Below are 27,431 nucleotides of genomic sequence, written 5' to 3' on the forward strand. Positions count from 1 at the left end.
TATGTACTCAATTGGTGTCACTTTAGTCTTTCATATGTGTAAGAAAGTCTTCTTTGTCTTTTTTTTTAAAAGATTGATTTATTTTATTACAAAGTCAGATATACAGAGAAGAGGAGAGACAGAGAGGAAGATCTTCTGTTCGATGATTCACTCCCCAAGTGAGCCGCATTGGCAGGTGCTGCGCCGATCCGAAGACGGGAACCTGGAGCTTCTTCCGGGTCTCCCACGTGGGTGCAGGGTCCCAAAGCATTGGGCCATCCTCAACTGCTTTCCCAGGCCACAAGCAGGGAGCTGGATGGGAAGTGGAGCTGCTGGGATTAGAACCGGCGCCCATATGGGGTCCCAGGGCGTTCAAGGCGAGGACTTTTGCCGCTAGGCCACGCTGCTGGGCCCGAAAGTCTTCTTTGTCTTTTAAAAATGTTTATTTGAGAATCAGGGAGACAGAGACAGAGGCAGACAGAACTCCCATTCACCGGTTTATTCCCTAAATGCTTACAGTGCCCTGGGCTGGGAGCCAAAACAGGGAACTGGAACCCCAATCCATACCTCCCATGTGATGGTAGGGACCCAACTTTCTGAATCATCATTAGCTTTTTCCCACAGTGTGCATCAGCAGGAAGGTAGAATTGGGAATGGAGCCAGGAGCTGAACTCAGGCACTCCCATGTGAGATTCAGGTGCCTAACCGCTGAACCAAATGTCCATGCCCAAGATCTTCATTTTTCTTAAGAGGCAAAGGTCAGAAAATGAAAAACTGGTTTTATTCTTTCATTCATCCTCCCTATTCCAATTTTACTGTAGCATTCTTATGATTTAGGGACTCAATGTATATAAACAAGGGTTCTGAGTAGGGAGGTGTGTGTGAATGCATCATAGTTTTCAATGTAAGATCAGAGCTCTGTTTCTTTCTTGTTTCTATCATCATTCCTGATGATAATCAACACTGTACTGCTCTTTTCCAAAAGAACGCAAAGTTCCTGTCCTCCATGCTAGGTATGGTATACACCCACAAGGACGTAGATCCAGTGAGGAAGCACTCTTAGCTATGAGGCAGGAGACAAGAGTTCTGGTCCTGGTTTAACCTTGGAGTAATGATATGATCCTGGGAAAAATAATGCCGTAAAAGCATATGTATTTTGTTGGAGTTGTATTGAAATACAGAAATAGATAATTACAGTTTCTGTGTTCATAGAGTTCACAGGGTAGTGGAAGAGATGGAGAAGAAAATAATTAAATGAGGGTATAAGTGTTAGAAACACTACAGTCGCGATAGGGTTACAGAATAGAAAACTCCTGGAAAAGGCATCTAACTTCTCTGGAGGTAGGAGCAAGTCAGAAAAGATGTTCCAAAGAGCGATGATAATATTTAAGCTGAAATTCTGGTGCATTTGGCTTGTTCATGGCTGCGTCCCCAGCATCAGGCACAGGTACATACTAGGCACCTGTTCACTGAAGTGAGGTAAGGAGGGAATTCTATGTGGCGAGGAGGACTTAGACAAAGCTTTGGAGTTGTCAGAAGCATGGCTTTTATAATTGTACCTGTGTGTGAAAATACAGTCCAATGCCAGAAAATAAAGGCATGGTGTGTTTCTGATGAAGCGTTTGAACTTGAAGACAACAGGGAGCACTCCAGTCACACAGTCGCTTTTGTTGTTAGCTTGATGTGCTTGTTAGGAGGTAAATCCACCTTACAGTGGCTTCTCAGCAGAAATGGAACTAGGGCCTTTCAATGCTGTTTCTTTGTCAGTTGTCTCAACGTTAAGTTTTAAGTGCAGCAGCACACAGGAGGGACCCTGGAGAAGAAAGGGGTTTATCTTATGGGCTCAAGGGTGCTCCTCTTACTATCCTCCAGGCACTTGGAGTTCTTCCAGCGCTGGGATCCTGCAGCACATAGATTATTCAGCAACCATTTCAGGCAAAATGTGATCTCTCGAGTGCCCAACTACTGCGGCACACGATGACCAGCAGTGCCCAGTGGCCGGCAGTTTGTCATGGGTTGTTGGGAAGCTTTGCAATAGAGTGCTGCCAGGGAGTCAGCTTCTGTGAATGATTTCTGGAATCTAAAAGAGTGAATTTTGTTTGTGTAGCACCTCAGCAATTTCTCCATCCTTCAGTGGACCCTGGCCGTGCTCTGTGCTTTGAGTTCTGGAGAGTAACTCAAAGGCATATATCCTGTGTATCTGTGACCCATGCACTCTCTCCACATCTTGGTAGCCAATCCACCATTATCCTGATTCCACCACTGTTAATAGTTCTTTAATTTGAGCCTTCCTTGTTAAAATTCACCAGATGATTCCTTTCTCTTTGCTGAAATCAGGCACACATTAGAGAGGGAATAGGGTAAGCTTCACCCAACAAGCTTGATTAGCAGAACATGGCAGAAGTTTTGGCAACAACTCTTGAAAACTGCCTTGTACAGTATCACGATAAGGAGGATTAGAAGACATGTTTTTAGGCATTAGGACCCACCAAACTTCATACAGAGGATGAGGAAAGAGCAGCTTAGCATGATTCCCAGTTTTCAAGCTGGAATGACTGGGAGCATCCTGGTGACCCATTGTAGAAATGGGAAACACCAAAGGAGAGTCAAGTACAATGTTTCTCCCATGTTTCCATTTATTGCAGGAGATCCCTATGCTGCTGAATCACAAAAGCTTGGAATCATTTGCATGGAGAAGCACTAAAGCCCAACTTTGATTCCTCTGGGCAGTGTGGTTCATTTGTTCACATGAGACCAAGGAAGAGAGGAAGAGTCAGCTTTTCTCCACATTCTGATTTCAGTATTTAGTAAAGTTCTGTTCCATCCTTAAAGCTCTTGATACAGTAGGCTTCCTTCAAATCCCCACACCAAGGTTCACCCTCCCAGCACCTCCCCCCCCGAATGCTCACACCACTATTTCCTGAGTAAAATCTATGTACCTCCCCGTGTGGAATCACAAGGCCTCACATACTTGCTAAGTACTGAAGAATACAGGTCTTACAAGTACACATGATAGGGGGTTGCAGCATTGGTTCAACTTGCTAATCCTCTACCTCCTCCAAGTCCTGGTATCCTATATGGTTGCCAGTTTATGTCCTGACTGCTCCACTTCCCATCCAGCTCCCTGCTTGTGACCTGGGAAAGCAGTAGCCTTGGGACCCTGCACCCGCATAGCAGAACTGGAAGAGTCTTCTGGCTCCTGACTTTGGATTGGCTCAGTTCTGGCCATTGCAGCCATTTGGAGAGTGAACCAGTAGGTGGAAGATCTGTCTGTCTGTCCTTCACTCTGTAAATCTGCCTTTCCAGTGAAAATAAATCAATCTGTCTCTCTCTCTCTCTCTCTCTCTCTCTCTCTCTTTTAAAGTACATATGATAGGCTTGTTTCTGGAAGCTTGAGTTTGGTTTCATTGGTACAAGCTAACCAAAGCTTAAGTTCTGTTAATGAAAGGTCCACGAATGAATCTCCAGACAGTTTCAATGGAATCAAGGACCAGGTAAGGCACAGCCTTGCTCGGGACTGGCATAGGAGGTGGAGGGGTTTGCACATGTGGTTCCTCTTGCTTGGAAGGACTAACCCTCCACAACCCCAGAGATCAATTGTTTCGATTGACCTCTTCTCAACCTGCCCTAACTTCTCTGGTCAGTTCCATCACATCCTTTCCCAGCCATGCTTACCTACCTTCCCTTACCTGCACATAGCTCAGCTCAGTTTACAATGGTGGTGGGATTGTGAGTGCGTGTGTAGCACCATATGCCTCCACTGATACACTGCAGAAACAACCAGAGGAAATAGTCCTCCCTGGTTCATTATAGAATTCCAATGCCCAATCCATTGCCTGAAACACATTATCCTTGGAAGTATCCGTAGAAATGAATGACTGTATGATGCTAACCAGCCCAATTGGTCGTCATGGAGATCATCTGCACTACAGATGAAAGAGCAGAGGTTTGGCTGCTTGGTGAAGCTCAGATTCCAGATTCTGCTGTTTACAAGTCATTGCCTTTCATATAATAAGCCATGAAACTATATATTTCAGGGTCCTTTCCCCTCCCGGGTTTCCATGCTCACGCACACAGTTTGGCGGGAAAGAGATGCTACCTGGATAGGCGAATCTCACTGCCTCCTTGAACAAGCAGGGCTGTAAGGAAGGTCCTTCTTACCTCCCACCCTCGTTCCACTTCCCTTCTGCGGTACTACTACCTCAGGTGCGGTCCCAAACTGGCTGGTTGGCTGCAGGCGACGCTTTACGCCCGGCCTCAGGCAGCAGGTGTGGGGAGAGCTGCAGGGCCTCGCACCTTGGGCAGGACAGCAGCGGAACCTGGGCAGGAAAGGCGAGCAGGCAGGAAGGGACCCGAGCTAGGCGCCTCGGGCTTTGTGGGCGCGTCGCTGTCTCCTGGCAACCGGCAGCACAGTGTGGCGCGTCACAGAGCCTCCTCTCTGCCAGCTCTGCCTGCAGAGTGAAGTCCCCTGATCCTGCCAGGGCTGGGTTGTGAGAGACTGAGAATTGCGCCGGACTTTGTGGGGCAGGGCTCTGGGAATCCAGGGGTACAAGTAGCCACGGGCATTGGGGTTTCTTTGAGTGAGCCAGAGGTGTAGCCGCAACTCCGTGATATTTTTTTAAATTCATTAATTAATTTAGATTGATTTATTTAGTTGAAAAGCAGAGAGGGAGAGAGCGTGCTTCTATCAATGGGTCATTCCTCAATGGCCATAAATGGCTCACCTGAGTCAGGATAAAGCCAGGAGTCAGGCGCTTTTTCCAGGTATCCCACGTGGGTGTAGGATCTAAGCACTTGGGCCATCCTCCGTGGTTTTCCCAGATGCATCAGGAGAAAGCTGGAAAAGAAGTGGAGCAGCCAGGAATAGAACCAGCACCTATATGGGATGCTGCCACCACAGGTGGCAGCTTTACCCCATGATGCCACAGCTCCCATGATCGTGGGGTTTGGGCCAAGTGGACAGGTAGGAAGTCCTTGTGGTAAACAGTAGCAAACACTTCTTGCAGACTTTTGTTTTTCCTTTTTTGCAGGTTTTTGATTTTTCTTCAGGAACAGATCCAAGTATATTAGGCATAGTAACTTGTTTCCATAAGTGATAGACCTGGGATTGGAATCCTGGTTGGTGGTTCCTGATTCTTCCCTGTTAACCTTTATAATGCTAAGCAAGGAGGATGGAATCCGGATGCATGAGAACAGAGCCACTGGTGCCTGGGGCCCATAGGGAAACATGAACATACACATTGCTCAGAAATGGGCACTGAGCTGAGGCACTGTCACAAATACCATGGCATCAAAGGCTCCCAGTAAGTCTGAAAGTAGATATCACCTTCAATTAGAAGCAAGGAAACAGGGTTGAGACAGCTGGCAGTAGGGACAAATCAAACTTCAGGTCTTCCAATTTCAAGCTGGTTCTTTTTTGTTTTCTGTTTTTCATATCTGATGTTTCATACATTTCTTTTTTATCCATTTTATTATTATTATTATTATTTTATAGTACAGTTTCATATTCCCTTATCCCCTCCCCAGTTCCCTCCCCCCCAGTTCCTCTATATCATTACTAACATATAGTTCTTCATACTTAGTCATATGTCCATCATTGCGAGCATGGATAATGGCAAAGAATCCAGAATCCTATTGTCAAGATACAGTAAACAGTTTCATTGTAAGTCCATTTTTGTCTGGAAGCAGAAATGCATACCACACTACATCCTCACATCCAGATGTTAGTCTCCATTTCACAGCTACTGTACATCCCCTTAAATGAAAAGTCATGTTTCAAAATCAACAATACAAAGAAAAGAGGAAATTTACAATGCCATGAAGTTAAATGACATGTTACTAGATATGAGTCTCCATTACTCAACTACTGTACATCCCATTAAATTAAAAGTCATGATACAAAATCAACAAATAGAAATTTACAATGCCTGAAGTTAAATGACATGTTACTAGATGTGACAGTCTCCATTACACAACTACTATACATCCCCTTAAATGAAGAGCCAAAAAACAAAATCAACAACAGGAAGAAAAAAGAAATTAACAACACTAAGAAGTTAAATAACATGATATTAAATCACTAATGTATAGCTGAAGAAATGAAAATCAAGAACTTTCTTGAAGAAAATGATGCCACTGCATGATCTACGAGTCATTGAATGATTTAATCCAAAGGAAGTGTTTTGAAGAGATAAAACTAACAGAGAATAACAAAACCCATGTGATATAGTTTCCGCTAATCTTTGTTGAAGTGTGTCTCCTCCAGACAATAAACAGATGGGTTTTGTTTTTTAATCAAGTGTACTAATCTATGATGTTTGATTAAGCTTAAGCCATTTACATTCAGAGTTTAATATACATGGGTGTTACGTTGGTCCTGTCATTTTAGCAATTGGTTGTTCATTGGTTTAGACTTCTGTTGTCATTGTCATCTGCCTTTGGTTTTGGTAGGTGCTATTCCTCTTCTCTGCCAAGAGAACAACTTGAAGTATCATTTGTAGGACAGGTTTGGAAGAAGCAAATTCTTTTAACTTTTCTTGACTGTGGAAGAATTTTATTTCATTTTCAAAGACAAAAGAAAGCTTTGCTGGATATGTTATCCTAGGCCGAGAATTTTTTTCTTTTAGAATCTGGAATATGTCACTCCATTTTCTTCTTGCCTGTAGAGTTTCCTGTGAGAGATCTCCTGTGAGCTTAATTGGCTTTCCTTTATATGTCAATTGATTTTTTTCACGTGCACATTTAAGGATCTTTTCCTTATGTTCAATTGAAGAGAGCTTGATGATCATATGTTGTGGTGAAGATCTCTTTTGATCAAGCCTGTTGGGAGTTCTGTGCCCCTCCTGGAACTTGTTTCCCAATTCTTCCTCTAGATTAGGGAAATTTTCCTTTATTATTTCATTAAATACATTTGCAAACTCAGCTTCTCTTTCTGCACCTTCTGGGACTCCCATAACTCTTAGATTTGGCCTCTTAATAGTGTCTTTCAATTCTTGAATACTTTTTTTGGCCTGATTCAGCTCTACTTCCAGCTTTTTGTTTGCTTCCCCCTGATGACAGGAACTATCTTCCAATGCTGAGATTCTTTCTTCTGCTTGCTTCACTCTATTTTGGAGACTCTCTACTGTACTCTTAATTTGCTCTACTGTGTTCTTAATTTCTGATATACCAGCCTTGATTTGCTTTATTGCTTCCTTAAATTCTTTGAACTCTTGCATGAGCTTCTCGTTTTCGATCAGAATCTTTAAAATGAGTCTTATGGATTCTGTGTGCCCCATTTTCTCGATGTCTTCCTCAGTTAACTCTGAGATTGGCATAGGGTTTTGCTCCCTTGCCGGAGAGTTTTCGATAATATTCATTGTTCCTTTGTCTCTTCTTTTGCTCTTGATCATTGTACTTCTGGTTAGCAGAGTCTTCTCCTTGGGGCAGGTTTCTAAGCTCTGTCACCCACAGGTCTATAGTGCGATTTTACTTATTGCGGTTGGTACACAACTTTTTGCTTGCAACCACTTGTGCCACAACCTCCAGAGAGTTCCAGGTCTGGGTTCTTACGTCAGATTTCCACCGTAGTCTTCACAGCCCCAGCTCTTGGCTCACCACTCACCACCTCTTGTGATACCGTGCTGAGGCTGCACCGTTGTTTCTGCAACCTTTCTCACACTTCTGGGTGGAGTAGGTCTCAGGATTAGAGAGACACTAGGTGTCCTATATAGTTAGGTTGTTGGTGGCGCTGATCTTGTCGGAACCTGTTGGACATTAGGTCTGGGTGCCACACAGACCTATTTAGACCGGTACAATGCCACAGTCGGCATTATTTTCCTGTGGGATAGTGCAATCCACAGAATTCAGCAAGTTCTTGCGAGATCAGCACATGCGCAGTTCACTGTTGTCCCCTGCAGTCCCAAAGCGATTGCCACAGTGCACAAAATGGCACCTGATGTGCCACTACTACAGTTCTTGATATGCTGGACGTCAGATCCGAGGGCTACCCAGAACTGTCTTGGGTGGAATCCATAGAATGCCACGTCGTTGCAGTTCACTGAGTCAGAAATGAGTTCACTCCCAGCTCAGCGTATGCTCAATCCTTTCCCTTGCCTTTGCCTCCTTACACAAAATGGCGCCCAATTCAGCTCTAGGGGACAGACTTGGCTGTGAAATCCACTCTGTTCTCACACTGCCCATCTGAGATCTGCTGCTCTGTCTCTGCTCTTGGTCAAATCAAACGGACCAGCAGAACGGACAGTTCTTTGTCTGGGTTCACCTTCCAAGCTCCCAGTGAAAGTCCCTTCCCACCTGGTTGCTGGTGGAGTTCCGGCTGCTGGTGGAGTTCAGATTGCTGTTAGCTGGAATATCAGTTTCTGCAACACCACACCGTTGTGTCCACTGCTTTCCTGTGTCTGTCAGTCTCAAGGTATCCCTCTGCTGTTGTTCTGTCCTTTCCTATTTCCTGAAATATGTCCTCTCTGCTTCATCCTGGTTAAATGTTTTTCCATCTGTATAAACGTGTCCTTACCCTATTCTGCCATCTTGTTTTCCAAGCTGTTTCTTTTTTAAGTTCCTGTACCTTCTTTCTTTGCTACTCTGCTTGTCAAGTCACATCCCTTCTACAAGTGCCCACTGCAACATCCAGTCTCACTGCATTTACACAGTAGGATGTGTTGGTCTAAAGCATCAAGCTGGCTCCTCCAGAGCATTCAAAGCTTTCTCTGGTTGTGAGATGAAAACCATTGTCTCTCCTGAAAGAAATTTCAAGCCTCAGTGAACCAGTGGGGAGTTGGGTTTTGGTGTGTGTCTGTGTGTATGTGTGTGTGTGTACGTACATAGGTTTTTCCACGCAATCTGCTGTCATCCCTTTGTTAAGGGGCCACTCTACTGGTGTTTGTGAAAATCCTGCCGGTCTTCACACGCCTGGAAATCCTGCATGGGAATGACTACTTGTCCATGAGTGAGATCTGGGATTGAAAGAAAGGTCATTCGCAGGCCTTCTTGTAAGCTCTGTGGAGGGACTTCCAGGAATTAGTGAAGGACCTCAGCAGCAAGGCTGTGCTGGGAAGAGTAGGAGAGGCTGGAGGTTTGTACATTGCAGTTGCATCCCTGGGGAGAAAAACAAGGCTCTGGGCTCATGGGGTGTGTGTAAATAATACAGAAAGGAATCAATAACAATATTCATGGAGAAGTCGTCTTTAGGCAAAGCAGTAGCCTTTGAATTTTAGGATGCATATTTGCATTTTCTCCATTTTTGTGGCTTGTACCTTAAAGTAAAAACATTAAAGTGACATGCAAAGCCCTTAAGCACTCTGAGCCCATAATTTTCTCTGTTTCTCCTTTTTCATCTCCCTCCAGCCTTCCTGTGCCTACCGCTCCTGCCTCAGGGCTCTTGCACTGGAGTTTCCACTGCTGGAACATAATTTCCCCAGAGAGCCACACGCGTCATTCATCAGTGTTCTCTGACTCTTCTGGCACTAGCATCCCCTTCCAACTCCTTTCTTGCTTTACTATCACTGCATACTATGTTTTCTGTTTGTTTTCTTTTTGCTTCTATAGAAGAAAGATCAGAGATCTAGTGTCTTGGAGCTTTGACATCTGTGGTGATAAATTTTTCTTTTTAAAAACACCTGTTTATTTGAAAGGCAGAATAGCAGAGGGAGAAACAGATCTTTCATCAGCTGGTTCACTCTCCAAATGACCACCATGGCCAGGTATAGACCAGGCCAAAGCCAAGAGCCAAGAGCTTCTACCAGGTCTCTACTGTGGGGCATCTTTTGATGCCTTCCCAGGCAGATTAGAAGAAAGGTGGGTGAGAAGAGGAGCAGCTGGGATGTTGGTGGTGCAGGTAGAGGATTAATCTGCTTTGCCATGGCACTGGCCTCTCAAGAGCTCCTTCTGAGAAATGATGCTTCCATATCCATTCATTTTGCTGGTTCAGTGTCCCAGGAGTCAAGCAGCTGTGGGTCTGATGCTACACAGGGTAAGAATGCTAGCTGGCATCGGGGCCATTACTGTCTCAGTCTTGCTGCACATAGTGATCTTTTGACACCAGGTCTGATCTCATGAAGAAAGTTCTCTCCCTGTTCTGTGTTATTTTAAGTGCTGAGGTCTGCTTAGATTACCATAGGAGCTGGGACTGGGTCCAGATCTGGCTCAGGTCCCATGCACCTGTGGCTGCACTGTGGGGCAGAGTTGTCAGTTGCCTGGTAAAGCCAGTTCATTCTGTGTGTGCAGTTTCTTCCTTGATGCACTAATTTTACTTGCTGCATAGTAAATGAACACACGTCTAGTAGCTTCAAACAACACATGTACAATCTCAGTTTCTGTGATACAGCAATTGGGGTGACTGCCAGCTGGGTCTTCTGCTGAGTATGTCACCAGTTCCACTCCAGTGTGGGCTGGCCTGTGACCTCATGGGAGGCTTGGGCTGTTTTCCCATGCTCACTGCTGGTTGTTGGCAGAGTTGGACCTTTTGCTGTCTGGGAACTGAAGTCTTTCCCTATTGGCTATTTGTTGGTAAGGAACTGCTTTCAGATACTGGAAGGCCCTGTTATGCCCCCATTTCATGGCCTTCTCACTGATGTTTCCTTCCCAGCGAGCACAGGCACCCACCATTGCCTCTTATTTGTTTAAAAACTTTCACCTGGGAGCAGCTGTGTGGTGCAGAATGCCATATCCCAGTGCTCAGGTTTGAGTCCCAGTTTCACTTCCTGTTCTGGGTTTCTGCTAATGAGTATCCTTGGAGGCAGTGGTGGTGGTTCAAATAGTTTGGTTCTCGCCATCCATATGGGAAACCCTGATTGAGTTTCAGACTCCTGGCTTCCAAGATGCTAGGCTTACATGTTGTATTTGGTGGTGGTGGTGGAGGGAGGTGTGAATCAATTGATGAATCTCTCTCTCACCCTAAATAAATAAAAAGCAAATAATTTAAAACTTTTTACAAAACAAAAATCTACCTGATTAGGTCAGACCCACTCAGAATGACCTCTCTTTGACTTACTCAAGGACAATTGATCAGGAACCTTGACCGTGTCTGAAAGTTCCTCTGTGCCATGTAATGAGACGGAGAGGAGCCATCTCCCATCCTATTCCCAGCCACACTTGCAGGGGCATGTACCCCCACAGTGGGAGTCTCGGGGGTTGTCTCCGAGTTCTGCCTCTTTGTAAGGGAGAATGACACGGGTCTCCACGTCCTCTGCCACTGAGACAACAGCAGCACTGTGGCCTCAGGACTCTGAACCCCTCCTCTCTCCTGCTTCTAACGACAACTCTTCCTTCTGGGAAGCAATGCCTTCTATGGCCTCTCACCCATGAAGAACAAGCCAAGTATTCCACATCAGCAGCATAGCTTCTTAACCAGTCTACTTCTCTAACTCTACTTCTGAGTGATTTTTTTTTTTTTAAGGAACATTAGCTATTGGGTGGAGAGATGTAAAAGGCTCTTCCCATTTTACACTTGTGTCTTCTGGAGTGCTTTGTTGAGTCCCACGGCTGTGCCCAGTCTGTATGTGTATAGCATATCTGTGCATCTTGGGGAGGGTCGCCCGGCAGGACTGAGGCAGCCCCTTGGCTGTATGACTGGGCATATGGGGCAGGGGCTGGACTTCAGCCCACTCTCACCCCTCAGAAATCTGCGTGGTTTTCCTGCCTCCAGAGCCTTCTATTTCCATCCCGCATTATTCATCTTCTAAATATACACAACACTCCCTTCCTCCCCTGCCCACCCCCCACACCCTAAAAAAAAAGAGAGAGAAGGAAAGAAAAAAAAAACATACTCTTTGGCTTTTCTCTACCTTTCCTTCTGGGAGCTGCTATTTTTCTCTGGATGGAGTTCTTCAGCTGTCGATCTGTACAGATGACTCAAATCTATACCTGTGATCTCAGGCCCTTCTCAATTGGTCTAAATTCCTAGACTCCCTCCAAACATGTTCATGAAAGACAGATCACCCTTCCCTAGGCCAGCCTCAGCCACCCCAGTGCTGTAGTAGAGACAGCCTTCTCCCTGTTATCTTGCCACAAACCTAAAAGTCCCGTTCAACCACCTGCTTCTGTCTTTCCCCACTCACCTTTTCTGTTCCTTTTCTACAGGGTCTGCACCATGTGTGCTTTCCTTGCCAGTCTGTCTGCTCCACACTGTTTAAACCCCTTAGCATATCAAGTCTGTATTGTCTATCAGCTGTTTTCCTTTTTAAATCTATTCATTTATTCAGAACACAGTTACAGAAAAAGAGGGAGAGAAAGAGAGAAAAAGAAATCTTCCATCCCTAAGTAAACTCCTCAAATGTGCACAATAGCTGGAGCTGAGCTGATCTAAAGCCAGGAGTCAGGAGTCAGAAGCCAGGAGCTGCTTCCAGGTTTCCCATGTGTATACAGGGACCAAGCACTTGAGTCATCCTCTGCTGCCTTTCTAGGTGTGTGAGCAGGAAGATAGACTGGAAGTGGAGCATCTAGGACTTGAATTGGTCCTCATATGGGATGCCAGAGTCTCAGGTGACAGCTTATCCCATTGTGCCACAAAGTTGGAGCGCTCAGCTGTTTTCTGATCATGACTTCCTTAGTTTTCACAGGGAACTTCTGACAATTTCTGATGACTTTTTCACTGATTGCAACTGGAAGCAGGTTGCTAGTAGCACAGAGTGGGTAGAAGCCAGGGATGGTGCTGATCCTTCTACAAAGCACAGGACAGTGTACCCCAACAAAGATATCATCTATGCCACAATGGGGGAAATTTTGAGCTGTGTCCACTCCTCCAAGCATCCTGAAAAAACACAGGCTTGCTCTTCTTGGAAATGCTTATATCACTTCCTTGCTGAAAAAAAGAATTACTCCTCACTTCCTATATGCACATCTCTGCCTTGCTGAGCATGATCTCCTGTTTCTTTTTTTATGATAATTAGTCCCCCCATTTCTTAAGCCCCAGAGTGAGATCTCCAGCCTGTGTGATGAATTAGTCTCCATGTGCCCCCTCAGGTCCACTTGCTCATCTCCCCTGCCTTTGTCTACGCTTTGGAATTGTGCCTCATGGGCTCCCTTGCTCCACAGTATCTGGAAGGTGTAAGCAAGAGATTGTATATTCACTCCAGCGCTCACTCTGAGCTTCCTGCCTTGCCTGTATGGTTCCTGTCCAGCATCCTCTCTTCCATGACACCAGTTCTCATGGGACTCCAGTGACATGACCCCCTCCCCTGCTCTTTCAGATACAAGGATCCTAACAGCTTCCCAGTATCGTTAGTTGTGGGATCATTCCTGTAATTAGGTTATTTAACTCTGCCCACACCTCGGGAACTAGTTCCTTAGTTACACTCATGGTGTGCCATGTACTTCCAGCTGGATCCTCAAGGACACTCAGTCCCTTGAGCACTCTCTTGGCTCCCATGTGGAACTTGCTGTCGGGAACACACCCGCCATGCAGCACATATGCCCCAGGATGGCTGGGATCTGTTAACACCTAGCACAGAGTACTTGAGACACTCATGGACAAATGGAATGAAAAGATATGGTTATTTTGGTACAAAAAATCTTGAAGTCCATGTGTCAGCTGTTCATAAGAACCTTTTCCATGGATGTTGTGGAACTCCCTTCTGTTTCCCAGGTTTTCTAACCTTTTGGTAAACTCTTGTGAGCTGGGGCTGCTTGGTTCATCATTTATACTCTCCTGGTGTAGCGACCCAGGACGCCTGTGATAAAATGGATAGAAGAATCACCTGATTTCTTAGGCAAAAAGAACTTAGAGATTTTTTTCCTGTGTCACCATTATTTGAACTCAGGAACATTTCCCATAAAGTTTCAAAACCACCCAAGGCATGGGCTTTGAGTTTGGTGGCTTGTACTCTGCGTTTTGTTTACATCCCAATTCTTGATGACATTCTGTGGGTTTATGGCTGCTGAATGAGGAACTCTAACTGAAATTGGAGGTTTTTGTGTGGACTTGCTCCCTGGAAACCAATATTCTCTTCCTTCAAAGCTCTGTGCTGAGTTATCCTATTGCAGTAAACATTCTTGTGCCCCAAGCTTAAAGACTTTGGGTTATACTGTGCCCAAATATATGCTTAAAAATACCTTTTTGGTCCCTTGATTAGCTTCCATGGATTTTTATTTTAATATTTAATGATATGAAAATGGGTGTGAGTGCCTCCTTTGGGAATCCCGAGGAAACACAGGGAGGTAAGCAAATGGTTTGCATATTGTCTTTATTTATTCATAACTCTAACTTAAAAGGACCAGTTATGAAAGGAGATGTTCGCATTTTGCAGAAGCTTTATCCCAAGAAGTGAGGGGGAACCATTCCCACTAAAAAGAGGAAATACCAAGTCATTTCCTTGAGTTTGTTTCTTGTCCTTTCAGTGCTGGGATGGTTATTTATGTGCATAATTTAAAATGTTCTTCTGCTGTCTATTAATCAGGCTTCCATCTGCCAAAGTCCTGTGTGGGGTCTTTGCTTAACCTCATGGCTCCAGTTATGGCTGGGCTAGCAATGTAGAACCAAATTTTCGTTCCTCTCTTCCAGGATGATGTAGAAGGTGAGCAGAGGGGAACCATGGGCATTTCAGTTCACAGTTTACCTTGATGACTTCACAGAAGGGCCCAGAAAATATGAAGTGGATGTAGGCTAAGTGACCTCTGCCATATCTTGATTTTCATGGGTTTGAGGCACTTTATTTTCTTTACAGGCTGCTGTTCTATTAAAAATGTAAAAACATGTTTTCTGAGTGTATGACAAAGACATTAATATTATACATTAAATCACTTTTGTACACTTCTGGAAGTATTTTATTTCCTAGATTCTGATGTCTCCTGTGTCTGATGGTTAAGTGGTAGCTTGGGGCTGGCATTCAGGTGCAGTGGGTTATATGAGTGCTGCTTAGAGTCTGTCTGCTTCACTTCTAACCCATCTCCCTGCTGATGTGCTCAGGTAAAGCAGTGGAAGATGGCTGAAGTGCTTGGATCCTGCCACCCACAAGGGGGACAAGTAGCTTAATTCTTTTTTCCAAATAAAGACGCCTTTGAGGTTAATGATGCCTGAGTTGGGAGAGATTATGCTGAAAAATAAGGTGAATGAATAGACTTCCTCTAAGAAGCTGGAGGAGCTAAGAGGGCTGTGCAGCCACAGATCTAGAGCTCGGTCGCTTCCCGGATATGTGCGACTCACCTCTTCACCCTGTTCTTGGGTGATGTCACATTCTCTGTACAGCGCAGATGGTATTCATATCTTTGTTCTTGGAGGTTCCAGGATGATGGGCCCATTTCCCAGATGGGGAGCCTAATGCATGATGACATGAACCTGGGTGACTTGCTCTTCTGTAGCTGATCCAGCTGCTAATGCTTTGCTGCTTTTGTGGCAACAGAAAGAGAAAACATACTTGAAATCCTTCTTTTTTTCTTTTTATAAAGTGATACTGGCCTATTATGAAACTTACAAAACACAAGAAGTTGGGAGAGTTTTTCCTAAAAGAAGACTAACTCCCTTAATTTTATTTCCCAGATCCAAGTGCTGCCATGAAGTTGGATAAATGTGTGGGTGACACCATGGGGTAGGGTACATTCAAGCTCCCAGAAACCACCTCGGCAACACCTGATGTTGCTGTTGCTTTCATTTATACTTAATATCTCCTTTGGCTGTATAAGGTTGTTTATTTGTTTTGTTTTACTAGAACACCTTTCTCTCCAATGTCTGTAAGTTACAATGCTGACTGAAAGGGGCGGATTTCAAAAATTTAGTTACAGTGTAACCTCAGTTGTGTAAAAACATGCATGTAATTTGAGGACAGCAATGGATGAATCTGTTAACTGTGATATGAGTTGAGCCATAGCATGGAATCTCCTGTGGGTGGAACAGCTTGTTCAGAGGGTAAAAGTTTTGCAATCCCACATAACCCTCCCCTGAAGACAGTTGCCTCATCAAGCTCTGAGTAACATTGCTCTTGTTCACAATGCTCACAAGAAAGCCAGAGGGCCATGAGATCTGCACTCAGCTCAGGACCTTTGGTGGCTGTAGTGCTCTCTCATCTCTTCTTGCTGTGTTCACCTGTGAAGCAGGCGCTTCTGTTGGATCCTATTTGTATGTCAGGCTGGCAGGGAGTGTTCCCAGAAATGCTCTTGGGAACACGATTCTATTCTCTACACAAAAGCAAAGATACAATTAGAGCTACGCATCAGAGAGCAATCAGAGAAACTAAAAACCCCACATTACCATAGAGAGGATGCTAACTGGGCGGCTTCTGCATATGGCCTCTTCTTTTTCTTGTCATAAGCTCACAGGAGCTGCAGCCACTCGTCTCTGGCTTAATCATCTATAAACCTCTAGTCTCCCTCAGTGTCTTGGCCCAATCTCTTACCATGGTTCCTTTCCTTGTTACTTAAATCTTGCTTGCTAAGATACTATCCCACGTCTTTGTTGTAAATAGAACACTGGCTTGTGCAACCTCCTCTGACAACCTCCCAAAGCTTAATTTTGGGTTTCCTCTCAAGTGTCTATGACAAAGCTTGCATATTAGAACAATATCAGAATCTAAATAATGCGTTTAATCATTTAATTCAACAAGCGTTTAAACTCATACTAGCATCCAACCGAAAAGAAATTGTTGAGGGACTCACAGATGGGACCAGGAATCAACAGTCTGTTTTACCTTAAGTCCTTTTTAGTATTTAAAGTGAACTTTCAAGTCAGGCAGACTTGTATCAGATCTACTTTTTAACTCACCACTTACATCAACTATGATAAGCTGTTCACCTCTCAGTTTTTTTAACCCACAAAATGTGGATAACATCCATTTCAGAGGCTATATAAAGACAAAAATTACAAAGTACAGTGATAAAGTGAAAGATACTGACTGTATTATCCCTTCATGCAAATTTTATGATTTGGTGATGAGGACGTCAAAGATATTGGATATGACATGAAATTAATTTCTAAGTTTAAAATGTAAAGTTTTACTTGTATTGTTCACTTTATGAATTAACTATAATTCCAGACTGGCTTCCCACAAACCTGGTTTATGACTTATCATTTTACATTCCAGCATTCATTCGCTAACTCATCAAGTATTTCCAAAGTATCTTTAATGGCACACTGTATGCTTGAGAAATAAAAACAACCTTTAATATAAACTTAGTCCAGAAATGATCAAGAAAGGAAATGTGCCAGGTAGAAAATCCTGTATGAAAGGAGTTTCCGGGACAGTGGAGATGGCTCAGAGCAGCACAGGTGTCCGCAGAAATCCTGACGAATGCCTGACAGCACAAAAGTCCTGGGAGCCTGGACTTGCCTTGCATTCTTGAATTTATTCTGGGAACCAAGCAGAGTGCTGTGTCAATCTGCTATTGAAGGAGGCAGAATTATAAATAGGATATGTGTTAGAAATAGGAAATAAGATGGAATATGGCATTTGGGGCTTTCATGGCTCCCCCCCTCCACCTCTAACGTCAGCAAAGGAAGAAAAAGCCCAGCCAGGTTTGGTGGAAGCAAGATGCTCAGGAGCCATCACTCACAGAGAAGTGGAAGAGAGGGGAAGAAATGGAAAGTCTGAAAGTGGTGGAAAGTGTAGAGATGGAAAGAAGGAAAAGTGATGTCAACAGAAAGGTAGTAGGGTAAGTTGCCCCGTGAACAGATAAAAGGAAATAAAAACAAACAAGCAGAACAAAACAGAAACAGTACTAGTACAAAGAGTGAAGAATGAAGATTCACCCAGCTGGAGAGAAACTTAAAATAGCAGATAGTAATAACATATGGCCAGATAGACTGGGCAGGAAATGAATTAAAAAGCTTAAGCCATAAAAATGGAATTAGGTGGGAAGGCTGGTTAGGACTTGAAGAGAAAAGACCCATGCCTGTACCAGACATTCCAAGGTAGTCCCATACTGTGGCTGGGATATTGTTTGTCCCTCAAGGGTTCATGTGTTCGATAGTGATAACATTGCAGAGCTGACATAGAGACATCAGAAAGTCCATTGGAAACCTCACTCTGGAAAGAAGTTCATGGAGTTCTGTGGGATCTCAGTCCTCCCCACAGGTGTGGACTATTATAAAAGCAGCAAGATTGCTCCAGTCTTGCTTCCTGTTTTTTTATACATTTTATTATTATTAACCTAGTTCCTCTTTATCATTACTAACATATAGTTCTTCATACTCAGTCATATGTCCATCATTGCGGGCATGGACAATGGCAGAGAGTCCAGAATCGTATTGTCAAGATATAGTAAACAGTTTCATTGTAAGTCCATCTTTGTCTGGAAGCAGAAATGCATACCACACTACATCCTCACATCCGGATGTTAGTCTCCATTTCACAGCTACTGTACAACCCCTTAAATTAAAAGTCATGATACAAACCCAACAATAGAAAGAAAAGTAGAAATTTACAATGCCATGAAAATAATGACATGAATTTACTAGATATGTTAGTCTCTATTACACAGCTACTATACATCCCCTTAAATGAAGAGCCAAAAAACAAAATCGTCATCAGGGAGAAAAAAGAAATTAACAACACTAAGAAGTTAAATAACATGCTATTAAATGACTAACATATAGCTGAAGAAATGAAAATCAAGAACTTTCTTGAAGAAAATGATGCCACTGCATGATCTATGAGTCATTGAATGATTTAATCCAAAGGAAGTGTTTTGAAGAGATGAAACCAACAGAAAACAACAAAACCCATGCAATATAGTTTCTGCTGATTTTTGTTGGTGAAGTGTGTCTCCTCCAGACAATAAACAGATGGGTTTTGTTTTTTAATCCAGTCTACTAATCTATGATGTTTGATTGAGCTTAAGCCATTTACATTCAGAGTTTAATATACATGGGTGTTACGTTGGTCCTGTCATTTTAGCAATTGGTTGTTCATTGGTTTAGACTTCTGTTGTCATTGTCATCTGCCTTTGGTTTTGGTAGGTGCTATTCCTCTTCTCTGCCAAGAGAACATCTTAAAGTATCACTTGTAAGGCAGGTTTGGAAGAAGCAAATTCTTTTAACTTTTCTTGACTGTGGAAGAATTTTATTTCATTTTCAAAGACAAAAGAAAGCTTTGCTGGATATGTTATCCTAGGCCGAGAATTTTTTCTTTTAGAATCTGGAATATGTCACTCCATTCTCTTCTTGCCTGTAGAGTTTCCTGTGAGAGATCTCCTGTGAGCTTAACTGGCATTCCTTTATATGTCAATTGATTTTTTTCACGTGCACATTTAAGGATCTTTTCCTTATGTTCAATTGAAGAGAGCTTGATGATCATATGTTGTGGTGAAGATCTCTTTTGATCAAGCCTGTTGGGAGTTCTGTGCCCCTCCTGGAACTTGTTTCCCAATTCTTCCTCTAGATTAGGGAAATTTTCCTTTATTATTTCATTAAATACATTTGCAAACTCAGCTTCTCTTTCTGCACCTTCTGGGACTCCCATAACTCTTAGATTTGGCCTCTTAATAGTGTCTTTCAATTCTTGAATACTTTTTTTGGCCTGATCCAGCTCTACTTCCAGCTTTTTGTTTGCTTCCCCCTGATGACAGGAACTATCTTCCAATGCTGAGATTCTTTCTTCTGCTTGCTTCATTCTATTTTGGAGGCTCTCCACTGTACTCTTAATTTGCTCTACTGTGTTCTTAATTTCTGATATATCAGCCTTGATTTGCTTTATTGCTTCCTTAAATTCTTTGAACTCTTGCATGAGCTTCTCATTTTCGATCAGAATCTTTAAAATGAGTCTTATGGATTCTGTGTGCCCCATTTTCTCGATGTCTTCCTCAGTTAACTCTGAGATTGGCATAGGGTTTCGCTCCTTTGCAGAGGAGTTTTCATTAATATTCATTGTTCCTTTGTCTCTTCTTTTGCTCTTGATCATTGTACTTCTGGTTAGCAGAGTCTTCTCCTTGGGGTAGGTTTCTAAGCTCTGTCACCCACAGGTCTATAGTGCGATTTTACTTATTGCGGTTGGTACACAACTTTTTGCTTGCAGCCACTTGTGCCACAACCTCCAGAGAGTTCCAGGTCTGGGTTCTTACGTCAGATTTCCACCGTAGTCTTCACAGCCCCAGCTCTTGGCTCACCATTCTCCATGTCCTGTGATACCGTGCTGAGGCTGCACCGTTGTCTCTGCAACCTTTCTCACACTTCTGGGTGGAGTAGGTCCCAGGATTAGAGAGACACTAGGTGTCCTATATAGTTAGGTTGTTGGTGGCGCTGATCTTGTTGGAACCTGTTGCACGCTAGGTCTGGATGCCACATGGACCTATTTAGACCGGTACGATGCCACAGTCGGTATTATTTTCCTGCGGGACCAGTGCAATCCATGGAATTCAGCGAGTCCTCGTGAGCTCAGCACATGCGCAGTTCACTGTTGTCCCCTGCAGTCCTAAAGCGATTGCCACAGTGCACAAAATGACACCTGATGTGCCACTACTACAGTTCTTGATATGCTGGACGTCAGATCCGAGGGCTACCCAGAACTGTCTTGGGTGGAATCCGTAGAATGCCATGTTGCTGCAGTTCACTGAGTCAGAAATGAGTTCACTCCCAGCTCAGCGTATGCTCAATCCTTTCCCTTGCCTTTGCCTCCTTAAACAAAATGGTGCCCAATTCAGCTCTAGGGGACTGACTTGGCTATGAAACCCACCTTGTTCTCGCACTGTCCGTCTGGGATCTGCTGCTCTGTCTCTGCTCTTGGTCAAATCAAACGGACCAGCAGAACGGACAGTTCTTTGTCTGGGTTCACCTTCCAAGCTCCCAGTGAAAGTCCCTTCCCACCTGGTTGCTGGTGGAGTTCCAGCTGCTGGTGGAGTTCAGATTGCTGTTAGCTGAATGCCGCTGGAGTATCAGTGACTGCAACACCACACCGTTGTGTCCGCTGCTTTCCTGTGTCTGACAGTCTCAAGGTATCCCTCTGCTGTTGTTCTGTCCTTTCCTATTTCCTGAAATATATCCTCTCTGCTTCATCCTGATTAAATGTTTTTCCATCTGTTTAAACATGTCTTTACCCTATTCTGCCATCTTGATTCTCTCCTTGCTTCCTGTTTTACCATGTGAATGCTCCCTCTCACAGACACGTGTTGCCATGCCATCTGCCATGAGACCCTCACCTAAGCCATAAGTTGTTAATACCATGCTCTTTAACCTCCACAACAGTGGGATACATGAACCTGGTTAAAAAAAAATCTTACTCATCCAATGCATCTGAAAGGCAGAAACATAGAGCACACACACAGACACACAGTGACAGAGAGAGGGACGCACACAGAGAAGGCAATCGCCTTTGCTAGTTCACTCTCCAATGCCTGCAAGGGCAGTGACTGTATCCCACTTGGTGCGGCTGGAATCCAACTTGTTGAGCCATCCCCACCAACTTCCTGTGTTAGCAAGAAGCTGGAGGCAGGAGCAGAACTGGGACTTGATATGAGAAACATGTTGCCCGAGTGATCATTCATCCACTTGATTGCACTCACCTCAAATATCTGTTTAATAAAGTGCCCAGCCTCAGTGTTTTGTGATAGTTACAGAAAATGGGACTGATTACACTCCATTTACCTTTTCCAATAAGCATTCTTTACCCTCAGCCCTTGAGGTATCTTCAGAAGTACTGCTGAATTCACAACGGAGTGTTCTTCCATCAAATGTGAGAACATTCTGGGGCGCCAGTAAGGGTGCAAAGCAAGTTATTTCTCTGCCAGTAGTGCTGGAGTAACATCTAATATCAGTTGGGGTCTCTTCTGCTTCACTTCTGATCCAGCTCCCTGCAAATGGCCTGAGAAAGTTTCAGAGGATGGCCCAAGGCCTTGGACCCCTGTACCCTTTGTGAAAGACCTAGAGGAAGCTCCTGGCTCATGGCTTTGGATTAACCCAGCTCTGGCTATTACAGCCATTTAGTGATAACCAGAGCTGAGAAAGCTCTCTCGCCCTCTCTCTCTATCAGTTTTTCAAATAAAAAAGTAAATGTTTTCTTACTTTTTAAAGTAAGTGTTCTTTCTTTTTCACGTGTTTCAGTACTGCTTGAAGGAGGCTGTGGTGGAAAAGGTCTTGCAGTAGAAGGTGCGTTCTAGTCTCAGCTTGATATTGAATAGACATGTCATCTTGATCAATAGACATGTCACCTTGAATAAGCGACCTGACCAACCTCTGCAACCTGGGTTTGAATATACACTCTGCTACCAACTGCCTCTTTTTCTTTAAAAAAAAAAAAGAGACTTATTATTTATTGGAAAGGCAGATTTACAGAGAGAAGAAGAGATAGAGAAGCAAAAATCCTTCATCCATTGGTTCACTCCTCAACTGGCTGCTATGGCTGGAGCAGAGCCCGTCTGAAGCCAGAAACCAGAAGCTTCTTGTGGATCTTCCACTTGGATGCAGGGCTCATGACCTTGTGCCATATTCTGCTGCTTTCCTAGGCCATAATAAGGCAGTTGGATGGGAAGTAGAGCAGTCAAGACATGAACTGGTGTCCAGATGGGATGATGATACTTATAGGTGGAGGACCATCCTGTTGAGCTATTGTGCCAGCCCCCACTGCCTCTTTTATCTTTATCTATATATCCCTTACCTTGACTTCAGTGTTTATACAGTGATGAATAAGTACTAAAAAGCAGCTGCCTGGTATAAAATTCTACACTTTATACTTGGATGAACACATAGGGTTGGGAAAGGGGTGGGGAAATAGTAATCTCTGATCTAATTCTGTAACAGGGAACAGCTCTCATAGAGGTCATCCAGCTTAGACACTGGATGAATTGAGAACTTGAAGTCCTGGTCCAGCCAGAGTATGCATTGTAGTATAAGGTACAGGTCAAAGCCTCCATCATCTCTGAAGTGTAAGAGTGCCAGGTTTAGATCTGCCATGCTTGAGTGGGGGAGCTCCAGCTGTGTTGGACCACACAAGCACATTCTTAGCAGATATCAACGCATGCTAAAAAGGTAAGGTTGTGTAGAGATCATGAGAAATGTAGGTTTCTCAAGGAAACTTTTTGGAAGATGCTGTCATAACAGTATCAAGGAGATGAAATTCATTTACAATAAAGATAGGGGACCTTAGATATGGTTCCACTTTACCAGCCTTGCTGAGCTCAAGACAGGATTTGAGTGTACATCCTTAGTGTACATCCAAGTTCATCCATGTTGAGATTCACACCAAATCTCTGCTTTGGAGATTTTTGTCTAAAAATTCCTTGTCCAGATCAATGTTCAGTAGCGTTTCCCCTGTGTTTTCTTCTAGTAGTTTCTTAGTTTCTTTATTTTGAATTAATTTGTGAGTGTGATGAGAGATAGGGGTCTAGGTTTGTTATCTTGTATATGTATGGATATCCATTTTTTTCTAGTGCCATTGTTGGAAAGATTGTTCTCTCCCTATTGTGTGTTCTTGGCACATTCTCGAAGACCAGCTGGCTGTGAGCACATCGGTTTATTTCTGGGCTCTCTATTCTGGGGTATTAGTCTAACCTTCTTTGTTATGCTACTAGCATGCTGTTTTGATTATAGCTTTGTAGTATATTTTGAAACCATTGTTATTCTTCCAGTTTTGCTCTGTTTGCTAGAGACTGATGTGACTATTCGAGGATTTTTGAGGTCAATTCCAAAATTCATATGGAATCAACCTAAATGCCCACCAATAGATGAACAGATAAAGAAAATGTGGTGTTTTCACATAGTAGAATACTATTTTTATCACCCCAAAGATTAAATCCTGTCATGTGCAATAATATAGATGGACCTGGAAGACATCCTGCTAAGTGAAATAAGCCAGACACAGAAAGACAAAGTACCACATGATCTTAGTCATATGTGGAAACTAGAAAGTTGATCTCATAGAAGTTGAAAGTAAAATGATGGTTACCAGAAGCTGAAGAGAGTAGAGAGAACAATGGGTATAATGCTAGCTATGTGGAAGGAATAAATTCTAATGATGCATTGTGTATTAGGATGACGTTTGGTAATAGTAGTGCATTGTAGATTGGAAAATAGTTATAAAAGAGGATTTCAAGGCACCTAATCATAAAACAAACAATTAAAGTTTAATTGTAATTAAACTATGGTATGGTAATCATCTTAATTTAACCATACAATGTATACCTGAATCAGAATATCATCCACAAACATGCATAATGATATGTCAATAAAAATATTTAAACATTTTTTAAAATGAAAAAAAATTTAAGTGCAACATCAAGTGGTATGCCCAAACTCATTATTCATATGATGTATATTGGCGTTTGCTTTCTTATACCTTACAGAGTACATAATTTCACTTTGATACAATCACACGTGTTCCATTGGTCCTTGACCTTTACAAAGGTAATTTCTTAGGCGACTTCGTGTTCCCTTGAGGCCCCAATAAGGTTTCTGCAGATGACCTGTGGACGTTCTAAGGCCTCTCACTTTGTGTTTAAAACCCCACCCCTTTAGAGAATGTTGACGCTTATCAGTCTCTATCACTTTGTTTAGTAGGGGAATCCTCAGATACCTCAGGTGATCCATCTAAAGATATTCCTAGTGATGCTAAATCATACACATTTCTGACAGTAGGTATGAATCCCTGTACTGAGCCTCTGTCACTGCCTGGGAGTATCAATCTTTGATGTTGCAAGTCCTGACCTAAGAGTCAGGAGACTCAATGTTATGTCAAGGATTATAAACGATACACTCCTACCAGGGGCTAATGTGAATCTTTTCTTTTAAAATGATTTTTCTTTATTCTTTTTTTAAAATTTGGTTTGTTCATTTTATTATTCCATGATACAGTTCCATAGGCTCTGGGATTTCTCTTCCCCCTCCTCAAATCCCTGCCGCCCCCCCCCCCCACTATTTTCCCCCATGTCATTACAATAGTATAGTCCTTCACAATTCGTCTTCAATCAATCATTCTGCGATTTAAGTGTATCCTGACATTGTAGGCAGAAACAATGGCAAAAAGTCCAGCACCCTATTGTCAAGATACATTCAACAGTTTTATTGGGAGTCCATCTTTGATTTGCAAGTAGATATACACACTGCACTGTACCTTCATATCTATGTATGATAGTCTCTACTACATGGTTACTACACATTCCCTTAAGTGAAAAACGATAAAACAAAATCAACAACAGAAGTAAAGTTAAAAAATTTACAATGTCATGAAATTGAATAACATGCTTCAAAATGACCAATGTGTCACTGAAGAAATGAAAAAGAAATTTGAAGAACTTTCTGAAGCAAACGATGCTATTGTATGACCTATGAATCTGTGATGAAATTCATAAGTAAAACAAAAACTTTTTTTGAATGAATGAAAATAAAAGCAAAAATATCAACCCCCCTGAGAGGTAATAAAAACGGTATTGAAATGGTTATTGATCTCGTATTTTGCATGAAGGTTGCCTTATATCAGAAAGAACATATGATGTTTGTCCTTTTGGGAGTGATTTGTTTCACTGAGCATAATGGTCTCTAGTTGGGACAATTTGGTTGTAAATGATAGAATTTCTTTCTTTTTAATGGCTGAGTAGTATTTCATGTAGTAGTTGTACCACAGTGGGCATCAAACAGTCTGGTACTGGTACAGAAACAGAGAAGAAGATCAATGGAACAGAATAGAAATCCCAGAATGGAACCCACACATGTATAACCAATTAGTCTTTGACAATATACCTGAAAATAATCCAGGGGAAAAGTCTGATCTCCTCAACAAATGCTGTTGGGACAATTGGATAGCAGTCTGCAGAGTTAAGAAACAAGACCCCCCCACCTGTTACTTCATGCGAAAATAAGCTCCGAATGGATCAAGGACCTAAATCTGCACTCAGATGCCACCTAACTATTAGAGGAAAACATAGGAAGCACTCCCCAGGATATAGGAATTGGGAAAGACTTCCTAAAATAAATCACCAAAAGCACAGGCAGTCAAAGCGAAAATAAACAAATGGGACTACATTAAACTAAGAAGCTTCTGTACAGCAAAGGAGATGACCAACAAAGTGAAGAAGCAACCAACAGAATGGGAAATATCTTTGCATATTACACAATGAATAAGGAATTAATATACAGGATTTACAAAGCACTTCAGAAGCTCAGCAACAACAAAATAAACAACCATTTGAGGATATTCTTTGTTTTATAAGATTCTATATTTTTACTGGAAGTGGCTGCAATTGCTGGAGCTTAGTTGATTCAAATCCAGGAGCCAGGAGCTTCTTCCAGGTCCCCCTATGCTGGCACAGGATGAGAAGTAGAACTGCCAGTAGACAAACAGACATCCATATGGGATCCCAGCACATGTGATGTGATGATACAACCACTTAAGCTATAGTGCCTGGCCTGATCAATATGAATCTTAATCAGAATTTCCTGGGAGGGTAGGAATGGGGCATGAAGGCCATTACCAGAGTGTCCTTTCTTACATTGGTGTTTTGTCACAGTAACGGTGTCTTAGAAAGGAAAAATCAGAAGGGTTGGTTGGTGGCAGGGTCATACTGACAATTTTTTAGGACCAGTTTCATTTGAATTTAGGTCTTATTCCCTCAAGTATACTCCTAAACAGGCTGTATCAGCCTCATTTGCACGTTCATCAGAGAAGTGATGTCTTGGGTCCTTCCCCATGTATGCTGAATCAAAACTGTTTATGCTAGTATCCCAGGTTGTCTGTATGCCTGCTGAGTTCTAAGAAGTACTGGGTAAGGGCAGTTCTTTTGGAAAGAATGTCTCTTACAGAGGGTTACCTTGGGCTAGCCAATGACATTGTAATAAGAATAGCTTAATCATATTACTTCTCATTTATCCCTTAGCTAAAATAAGCTGGAATGAGAATTTTGGTTAGTAGAGATGGGTAAGGGAATATCCCAACCTCCCAATTCCTGATCCTACTGGGTTTTCAGCCCTTGTAACAGAGATTTGGCACATAGGAGCACTCAATATTCATCATTATTGCTTGGCTGAATACCTGACTCACAATAAAATAGAATATGTTATTTTTTTCACTATTTTCCATGTGTGGTGGGGGAATAACTGACCCAAATATAGCTGGATCCTCATCTGTAGAACCTGTGAATTTATATGTAAATTTACATGGCCACAGGGATTTAAGGTTGCAGATGGAGTTAAGATCTGTAATCAGCTGATTTCAAAATCAAGAAATTACACAGGTGGCCCAATGTAATCGTCAAGGTCCTGAAAGGAAGAAGAGACAAGCAGAGAGAAGGTCAGACTGACAGAAGGAGATGCACGAGGGCTAGACACATACTTGTTAACTTTGCAGATGTAGGAGAGCCCTGAGATGAGGAAACGACCAGCAAACAGCTTCTCTGCAAAGGTCTTCAGAGGAGAGCCCAACTCTGCCAACATTTTGACTCTTAGCTACAGAACTACTCGACAATGAACTTACACTGTTTTAAAGCAGTAAGTTTGTACTGATTCCATACAGCAGCAATAGGAAATGAATGTACCAGGAAGCAGTGAATTCATTCAAATATGAAAAACAGAAAAAACATAACCATTTCATATTTTTCCTTTTTTCTAATTT

The 27,431-nt window shown here is 42.8% G+C and overlaps 1 protein-coding gene and 1 long non-coding RNA gene across 3 annotated transcripts in view; both read right to left on the reverse strand.

Moving 5' to 3' along the window:
- ROPN1 (rhophilin associated tail protein 1) overlaps positions 1–4,374 on the reverse strand; it is a 49,230-nt gene extending 44,856 nt beyond the window's left edge. The window contains exon 1 of one of the 2 annotated variants that reach the window (XM_058661989.1): positions 4,181–4,371. The gene's annotated coding sequence lies outside the window, so the exon portion shown is untranslated. Of the gene's footprint in view, positions 1–4,180 lie in introns of both variants that reach the window. The other variant, XM_058661990.1, reaches the window with a different exon arrangement.
- A 10,751-nt stretch (positions 4,375–15,125) lies between these two features.
- LOC131479827 (uncharacterized) lies at positions 15,126–27,067 on the reverse strand. Its single transcript, XR_009245122.1, has 3 exons — positions 26,923–27,067; positions 15,905–16,083; positions 15,126–15,293 (listed from the first exon to the last, which is right to left on the reverse strand). It is a non-coding gene; the product is annotated as an uncharacterized LOC131479827 (long non-coding RNA).
- Positions 27,068–27,431: the final 364 nt, after the last annotated feature.

This window comes from Ochotona princeps, chromosome 3 (assembly GCF_030435755.1).
Source record: "Ochotona princeps isolate mOchPri1 chromosome 3, mOchPri1.hap1, whole genome shotgun sequence".
NCBI lineage: Eukaryota > Metazoa > Chordata > Mammalia > Lagomorpha > Ochotonidae > Ochotona > Ochotona princeps.